This window comes from Portunus trituberculatus, chromosome 19 (assembly GCF_017591435.1).
Source record: "Portunus trituberculatus isolate SZX2019 chromosome 19, ASM1759143v1, whole genome shotgun sequence".
Taxonomy (NCBI): domain Eukaryota; kingdom Metazoa; phylum Arthropoda; class Malacostraca; order Decapoda; family Portunidae; genus Portunus; species Portunus trituberculatus.
The window spans coordinates 1255001-1265000 of NC_059273.1; the positions used below are offsets into that span (position 1 = coordinate 1255001).

Consider the following 10000-nt stretch of genomic DNA (forward strand, 5'->3'; position numbering starts at 1 on the left):
CTTGCTTTTCTGTAAAGATGATGACGAAGAAAATGAAGATGAAATTGCTTTTTTTTCTTATTTTTAATTTAGAAAAAAGCATCAGCAAAGGAAATAAAATGACATATGTAAGCCAAACCTAGAGGATAATGACAAGGACGACGATGATGACGACGACAATGATGATGATGATGATGATGATAATGATGATGAAGATAATGATGACGATGATGATGATGACGATAATGATAATGATAATAATGATGATGACTATAATGATGGTGACGACGATAACAATGATGATGATGATAACGATAATGATGATGATGTAAGTCAAAATAATATAAAACAAGATAATGATGATGATGACGATGATAATGATAGGGTAATAAGTAAACTTATCGAAGTTCACCTAACCTAACAATAAAAAATTTTACATATTCTTTCTCCTTATGCAATTTCTTCTATTTCTCCTTCCTCCTCCTTCTCACTTTCCGTTTCAACCTCTTCCTCAAACATATAAACCTTTTTCTCGTCTTCCATTCTACTATATGAATTAAAAGTTTTGAAGAGACAATTATCAAATAGTAGCATATCCACTGTTTGTGTTCGAAATTATGTTGAAAATAAAAATCATATATATAATTTATTTATTTATGTTTATCAATTGATTAATTAATTTATTTATTCATATAAGAGGAGAAAGCTGCCCAAGGACAACAGAAGGTGTAAAAACAAAAAAAGCGCCTACCTTAAATACAGGTCCATGTGCACGTCCGATAGTTAGCCAAAAGAATGTGACAAATGTCTTGAAAGCTTTTTTAAATGAGGTCAAGTCATAGGATGATGTAAATACAAAGGGTGATGCGGATTTCAAGACTTTGCTAGAGGAAGATATGAAATATTAAGAGTGCAGGTTAAGTCTTTCATTGGTGAGGTAGTCAAAATAGGGATGAGAGGAAGAAGAAACATGTGCAGCGAGGCCGCGGGAGAAGAGGAGGCATGCAGTTAGCAAACTCAGAAGAGCTGTTCTCATCAAAATAGCGGTAGAAGATAACAAGTGATGCAACACTGCAGCAATGAGAAAGAGGCTGAAGACAGTCAGTCAGAAGAGAGGAACTGATAAGAAGAAAAGCTTTTGATTCTACTCTTGTCTAATAAAACAGTGTGACTGGAACCCGTGTTGAGTAGTCCACACATATAAGGCCCCTGTAAGTAAGTGGGTGAGGAAAACTGGCGGATACGCCTCAAATTCCATAATTTCATATATATATATATATATATATATATATATATATATATATATATATATATATATATATATATATATATGTATATATATTGAAAAAAACCTTAAATCCTTTATTTGTTTTTCAGTATATCATATAAAAAAGAGACACTATTACCAACCATTACCACACGCAGAGAATGGAGGAGTTAGTCAGGTCTTACGGAAAGGGAAAGAGAATATGGTAAATAGAAATGGTGAGACTATGGAAGAGAAGCGGTAAAGAGGATTAAAAAATGGTAGCGTATAAATTTTTCAGGATCAGTAAGAGGGTGAGGGATAGGGAAAGCAACGATTGTGGGAGGACTGAAGTGTTGGGAGAGAAACACAACAAATAGGGGAGCAGAAGAATGGAAAACAAGGGTATATACCGTATATCTGGAAACAGTATTCTCTCTCTCTCTCTCTCTCTCTCTCTCTCTCTCTCTCTCTCTCTCTCTCTCTCACACACACACACACGCATATACTCAAGTTCACTGTAATACCTAAGGATGCAATCATTATCTATAATTTTCTTCACAAATCATAATGAAATGTCTTCTTGTTTACATTCCCTTCCATTCTTTCCCCTGTGGCCGAGGAGACGTGTCGTCTTTCCCTTGGGTAGGATTTGCTAAGCCACGGAGATATTCAGGGAAGATTTAGGGAGGTGGGCCACTCGGCGAGCCTTGCGAGGCGGTGTTCTTTATAGGGCGATAAAGCGAGTGTTCCACAGACTTGTGGACCTTCGTCACAATGGCTCAGGTTAGTGGTCACTGCTATGCTATATAGCTTGTCTGCTTACTGTACCTCCTTTTGTGCTCTGCTATCCAGCTTTAGCATTATAAGATTCTTAGTGGCGTTGGATCGATAAACATTACTGTGTGTGTGTGTGTGTGTGTGTGTGTGTGTGTGTGTGTGTGTGTGTGTGTGTGTGTGTGTGTGTGTTTTCAAGAAAAATTATTCCCTATGGCCATTACCGTCTCCTCCTGTCCTTCTTGTCCTAACCACCGCCATCACCATCACTGCCACAACTACCATCACCATCACACTGCCATCACCATCTCCTCTTTCCTCCCTCCACTCTCTCCTCTCCCTCCTCCTCCTACTCCTCTTTTTCTTTATCACTTTTCTCCTCCTTCTTCCTCTCCTCCTCCGTCTCTTCCTACTGTCCTGGACACAGTAACTCAGTCTTAACGTGCTGATGTCAACTTTCTTTTTTCCTTTTTAGTAAATCTGACTCTTTGTGTTGCATTTTTTTTCTTTTCTTTTCGCTTGAATGCCGTACGTTTTGGATGAACCTCTTTTACGATATCTACTTGCCTTTGTGTCTACTTTCCACCGCTGTCCTCGTTTGGTCCGTTATTTCGTCTCCCACTGAGTTTCATTTTCACATTTCATCGCATTTTCCTTCCACACTGTATGAAATAAAAATGTTCAGCTTTATTATTGCACATCTTTCACAGCCTCCACTTTCACTCCATTTATTTCTCTTTGTCTTTGTTTTCCAGTCTCGAACAAAATATGTTATCATTATTTTGTGGAACTCGACTTTTCCCAAATGAGTAGACTTTTGAAATACTGACGTAATAATTACTATTCTTATTCTTATTATCATTGTCACTGTATTGATTTTATTATCACTACTACTATTACTATAAATATGTATACTACTACTACTACTACTAATAATAATAATAATTATTATTATTATTATTATTATTATTATTATTATTAGTAGTAGTAGTAGTAGTAGTAGTAGTAGTAGTAGTAGTAGTAGTAAGAGTAATAGTAGTAGTAGTAGCAGTAGTAGTAGCGGTATTAGCAATTTATTATTATTATCATCATTTTTATTATTATCATTATTATTATTATTATTATTATTGTTATTATTATTATTATTATCATTATTATTATTATTATTATTATTATTATTATTATTATTATTATTATTATTATTATTATTATTATTATTATTATTATTATTATTATTACTATTAATCTTATTATCATTATTGTTATTATCATTATTATCATTACTAACATTATTCTTATTATAGCCATTATTATAATCATTATCATTATCATATTTATAATTATTATTGTTATTATTATTATTATTATTATTATTATTATTATTATTATTATTATTATTATTATTATCATTATTATTATCGTTATTGCTATTTTTCTTCTTCTTTATCTTCTTCTTCTTCTTTTTCTTATTATTATTATTATTATCATTATTACTGTTATTTCTATTAATATTATCAATATTATTAACATTGTCATTATTATCATTATTGTCATTATTTCTATCAGTAATAGTAGTAGTAGTAGTAGTAGTAGTAGTAGTAGTAACAGTAGTATTAGTAGTAGCAGTAGTAGTAGTAACAGTAGTAACAGTGGTAGTAGTAGTAGTAGTAGTAGTAGTAGTAGTAGTAGTAGTAGTAGTAGTAGTAGTAGTAGTAGTAGTAGTAGTAGTAGTAGTAGTAGTAGTAGTAGTAGTAGTAGTAGTAGTAGTAGTAGTATTGTGTCATCATCATTAAACACAATATCTTTACCATTAACGACGTCATTTTAATTTTCCTAACATAAACTTTCAATAATATTTTGGTCTCAATTCCTCTTGACAAGGACATTAGCTCCCTGTTAGCTTTATGCTGCAATTTTACCCTGTGTTCCACGAATAATAAATTCTTTTTAGAATTATTTTAATCTTAATCTTCTGCAAGAGAGAGAGAGAGAGAGAGAGAGAGAGAGAGAGAGAGAGAGAGAGAGAGAGAGAGAGAGAGAGAGAGAGAGAGAGAGAGAGAGAGAGAGATGGATGGAAGCAACAAGAACTATTAGCATTCCCAGTTGCTTCTGTGTGAGCCCAAAATTATTTTGATATTCACAATATCCCAACATTAAATGGTGTTGCTTTAATTTCTATATTCCATCCCACTCTTTGCAGTTTCCAAGCTATAAATACTATTGGAAAAGCGAGGTTGCCTGGCAATCTATATTTAGCTTCATAGAACATTCTTTTGTTTTCTCTGATCACACATAAATGATATTATTATAATTTTTTTTCTTTTCATACATTGAATGAATTATATATAAGCGTATAAGTACATGGATCCTGAAAGGATAGGTAAGGTGGTATCTATACATTTACATACGAGTGCTAAAACATCACAAGCTGGGTGGCAAGGCGAGGGAGGAGCGATGCAACTCATTGTGTCAACTTACTGCATGCGAAATGGTTCAATGCGAGAAGGTCGAAGTGAAGCATTCATGCACAGACACACACAGACACACACACACACACACACACACACACACACACACACACACACACACACACACAGAAAATACGCAAATAAGTAATCCATTAACTTAGTACAAAATAATTATGCAGAAAGTAGAGACTGAAAAAAAAAATAATCGTGTAGTAAATTTCTGCAGCTCGATTCATCCTAAATAAAAACAAATGGCCCCCTCAGCCATAACTCACGCGGGATGGAGAGGGTTAATCCATGTTTAACGACGTCCTCAGTATCGCAAGTCTCGTAATATTTACTCGTATATTTCCGAGACACCTTTAATTTATTGCAGCGCCAAGGGAAGCGGCGAGCCTTGGTGCGCAGCGAGACCAGAGTTCCCACCAGCTCGCCCGCTATACCTAAGCATCGAAAGGCCAACACCTACCTCCCTGAAATACCAAGTGGCCCATTCAGGTATTCTCTCTTCTCTCTCTCTCTCTCTCTCTCTCTCTCTCTCTCTCTCTCTCTCTCTCATTTCAGGACTATATCTTTCACATATCCTCATAAGAGTCTATATAAAAACAATGCAATTCAAAACACAATTTCCCTTCGGGGATTTGGATAAAAAAAAAACGAAAAATACCACGTCAACCTGCGAAGACAAAACAATTTCATATATAAAATTATAATAAAACTTGCAATCTAACTAAATCCTTATGTAACTTGTTTAGTAAAGTAAGTCAGCTGTTTTAACTCTTAGTAGGAAGCGACTTTTTTTTATAGAAAGTGAAGTTAAAAACACTCATAAGTAACAAAGCCATTAGGTAATTGTACACTATTTATTAACAATTTAATCAGAAATTATCTCTTTCTAGAGACACAGAGAAGCTCATGATTTTATTCATAATTATAAGTGAACTAAATGTTTCTGAGTTTATATAACTTCAGGAAAAACAGCAAATATACAAAAAAAAAAAAAAATACTGGCAATCACCAAGAAAAATTGTTTTATAAGAATCTTTTTTTTTCTTTTTTTTTTTTTACATTGTACAGATATGTCTGTAATCACAATATTATTTTTGTCTTTCATAATACTATTTACATTAACACTTAGTAAGACTGTAGCTTTCACGGAATTACGGAATATGTCGTTGATCTAATAGTTATAGTTACTTTCTTTAACGGGTTAAGATGGAAATTGTACGTGTATAGTAAAAAAAGCAAAAAAAAAAAAAAAATTATGCGTTGTGTGAATGTGGAAACACTATTGTTCTGAGGCATTACACACCAAAAGAGGTCATCTTTATTGCTGAGAGAGAGAGAGAGAGAGAGAGAGAGAGAGAGAGAGAGAGAGAGAGAGAGAGAGAGAGAATCTTAACCATGCAAAAACTCTCCGTAGTAAAGTTCATCATGTGAGGTGGATTCTGTCATAAATTAGGCTGCCCTGCCCGTGTGTGTCGCTAAGTAGGTTGGGCGCTAAACCTCTCTGATCCCTGTGCCGTAGGCTTAAAACAGGATCCCTTGCTATTTATTCTACCACCCTACTACCACGCAGCTTTGTCTGCTCCGGGTTTCATGTATACTATTCGGGTTTTTGATGAGAGAGAGAGAGAGAGAGAGAGAGAGAGAGAGAGAGAGAATAATGTTCTTTTACAAATCGTGCCATAGAAAATGAGATGCGCTGGAGATACGGCGGAAAGAGGGATACTAAACAGAATATGATTAGAGACAAAGAGAGTGGAAGAAACAAAAAAATACAAAAATAAAAAATAATTAGAGGCAGGTAATCAAGAATAATTAAAGAATATTAAATAGAATATCAATCACTGTATAAGAATAAGCACTGCATATAATACATTTCATGCATCGTTACAGTGAATTCCCTCGCTTCTTATTCTCTTCCCCTCCTCATCATCATCCTCATTCTTCTCATCCTCCTCCTTCTCTTCCTTTTCTATCATCACCGCCTCCGCCATTTCATCATCTTCCATACCTTGCTTCACTACTGCTATCCTCCTCCTCTTCCTCCTATTCCTTCTCCTCTTGCTCCTCCTCCGTGCGCTGAAGCTTAAATAAATAAACACTTGGAATTAATTACGACGGAATACAAATTCAAACAAGATTTTCGCTTAATTGCAGCGTCAGTGTACAGGTGTGTCTTGGGGCGGCCTCCTGCCATGTTTACTTATCGAGGTAATGCTTTTTGCGTGAGTGGAGGGGCCCAGGGAACCCTTTCTTGGCTGCGACGGTGAGTAATGTTAAGCTATAATGAGGAATAAGCCCAGTTTAGATTTTTGTTTAATGTTGATGAGATGTAAAGTCCGTGTAGGTCTCAGATTCCGGGAAAAAGTGTTGGTAGTAGTGGTGGTAGTGGTAGTGGTGGAAGTAGTAGTGGTGGTGACCGTGTGAGTACTTCTAGCTTTAACATCATTAAAACTGCGATTACTAATTAATTACCAAACGAATTTCGAAGTCAGCATCGCGAAGAAATCTCAATTTTACGTTGACTTTAGGATCCACCTATTTCAAGCCGGAAGACATGTAATGAAGAAGTAAGAGAACGCATCACTAACTCGTAAATAATCCCTGATCTAAGTTGAAACATTCTACGAGTTCAAACATATGTAGTAGTATTTCCGTGGATGTTGTGTAGAGGTAGAGGCGGCGGAGGCAGCTTGTGACTCTTACAGCACAATCAACTTTTTTCCAGCATCATAAACATTAGTAGATAAGTAATAGGTTTTCTTGCAATAGTTGAAGCGTTTTTTTTTCTTTTCTTTTTGTTTAGTCATTTGTGTGTGTGTGTGTGTGTGTGTGTTGACGAGAGAGAGAGAGAGAGAGAGAGAGAGAGAGAGAGAGAGAGAGAGAGAGAGAGAGAGAGAGAGAGAGAGAGAGAGAGAGAGAGATTCTATATAAGAAAAAAAAAATCTTTCTAGATAGTCATAAGTATATTATCATATATATATATATATATATATATATATATATATATATATATATATATATATATATATATATATATATATATATATATATATATACAGCCGCGAGCGATTATTGACGACGAAGGAGACGAAGAAGGCACCACGGACGAACGATCGCAACAATATGAGAAACGTTCGTAATTTAACATAAGCATTCCGTGTTGCTACTTAGAAAAATCGCTGCCACTACATACGCTGTATAAAATAACGTAGCTCGAACTTTCTTTACTGCAAAAGCGAGACTCTTCAGTAACGCGATCAAAGGAAGGCGTTCGGTTTTCCTACGAAATTCCCGCTGAACTGAAAGATATGTACACACATCCTTGTTTAGCTAGAGATGTACATACAGTATTTTGTGTGTCTCCTGCCGGTAAATATCATGGCACAAGACAAAAATATCCTTAAAAAAATAATTTCGTGTGTATATAAATTAGAGAAAACTGAGGTAATTTGGTTGGTTGAGGCTATTAAAATGCTGAGCTTTTTCTCAAACAAGTGCATAACTTGTGGTCTCAGGTAGGAATGGTTCTGAATAAAACATGGGTAACGATGCGCTACTGTAAATAAATAATCACGTTCTGGTGATCAAAAATGTTTTTCTGCTTCCCTTTTTCGAAAATATAAACTGAAAATGTGGACAAGTAATTAACTGGCAAATACACCATTGGTATTTTTTATTCAATTCTCCCCGGCTGGCTCTACTCTTAATCAGGCCGCTACACTCGCTGCGGCAACACTCACCACTCCGCGCCAACCACCGCCACATTTACACCTAAGGACACTTGTAGCTAAAACAAACTAAACCAAATAATAACTAATGAATAAACATATAACCCCACTACGTGAAAATTAAAAGGCATGATAAGAAGGCTATGTACTTTCACTAATTCTTCAACGGTTTCGCTCTTTTCTCTCTTTCACCGCCACTGTCTATTTTCCCTGAGCCTTCTTCTACCTAAAGAACATTAAGAGGGGGGAAATGTTTTACCTTCACGCAGTTTACGGTAATTTCTCACAGAGAGAATTGCTGTGTAAAAATGTCTCTTGAGCTCGGCATCAGCGCTCTTTCCTAAATGCTGGAGGGAAGGTTTCAAAGTTATGGAAACGGTGACGAGTTTGAGATCCTGGATTCATAATGTAAATTAAGTTATGTACACATTACCCAAAACACCATGATTTCGTTTGTATTTCTAGTGAGTGTGAAACAAATAGCTGGAAAATATCACTGGTTAGTAAGAGAAACTGCAGAAAGCCAATTGGCTGAAATGTGGCAGTCCCGTGAAATAAAATAAAAGAATAAAACATCTCAATGTTCATCTGTCATTCTTGTCCATAAATTTATCTTATATTCTAATAAAGCTCCTTATTGGCCTATCATTTGTTATATCATTATTGAGTTTATTCAAATCATGTACTACTATATTAACAAAGAAACTCCACACAATTTAACTTTTTAAATTCAACCACATCAATTTGAGTGTTACTCCTTATCCTCTCACAGTTACCATCCATAGCTTCAAATATCACATGGTAAATCATGAAAAAAGATAGAAAAAATGATTTGACTGATATTTCTTCGAACTCAAGTGACAGCGACACATTCTTATAATGACTATGCAGCGCACATCTTCAGTCGTTAGCAGAGCTTCGCTGCATATGAGGCGTGTGGCCGGGCATAGTGTGACCTGTGTGGATCAGTGTTGTATACGGCTGGGAAACTTTTTTTAACAAATGATAACCCTAATGAAATTTATGTGAATTGTTGCTGAAATGTACGCGTGGGACTGTCTGCGATAAATCCACGCGCCATGAGAACGTTTGTCAAATAAACCATGGTTGGTCAATGTGCGAAAGTGACACCCACATCCACTCATCCATTGTATCCCACCAACGCATCGGCTGTATCACACCCATCCATATATCCTCCCTATACCCCACCTCCATACACAGACTATACTTACAAACCATACCAAACTTACCAAACTTCTACACCAACACATTCTCTCTCTCTCTCTCTCTCTCTCTCTCTCTCTCTCTCTCTCTCTCTCTCTCTCTCTCTCTCTCAACCACTAGTGCTAGATCAAGAGCAATGCAGGTTAATCGTATCCTGGATTTATAGGATTGACTCGGCCCTCTGTGGATTTATTGGGTCCTAGAGGTAATCGCTGGAAGGATTTACAGAAACTAAATTGCAGTATATCAGGTTTCGGAGGAGAGAGAGGGAGGTGGAGAGGCAGATAGAGAGCGAGAAGGGGGAAAAGGGCTCGGAGTATTATTTGGTTAGCTGTGAGACAAGTGGAGAAGGAGCAGAGAATAGTATGGAATATGCAAAAGAAAACAATAAAAAGCAAATTCCACAGGGCATTAGAAAGTGATACAAAACATGACTATGATAAGAAACAAATACGAAATATGATATATTTATAGTAGTAGTAGTAGAAGTAGTAGTTTTTTTTTATGTTATGGCCTATAGAGCCTGTAGACACACCTGAAGGGTATGTAGGATGCGCTGTTCAGCTTCC

The 10000-nt window shown here is 35.9% G+C and overlaps 1 long non-coding RNA gene across 1 annotated transcript in view; it reads right to left on the reverse strand.

Annotated features, from left to right (window-relative positions):
• The window catches only part of LOC123506076, a 374938-nt gene that overhangs the window by 146570 nt on the left and 218368 nt on the right, over window positions 1-10000 (reverse strand). The gene's annotated exons all lie outside the window — the stretch shown is intronic.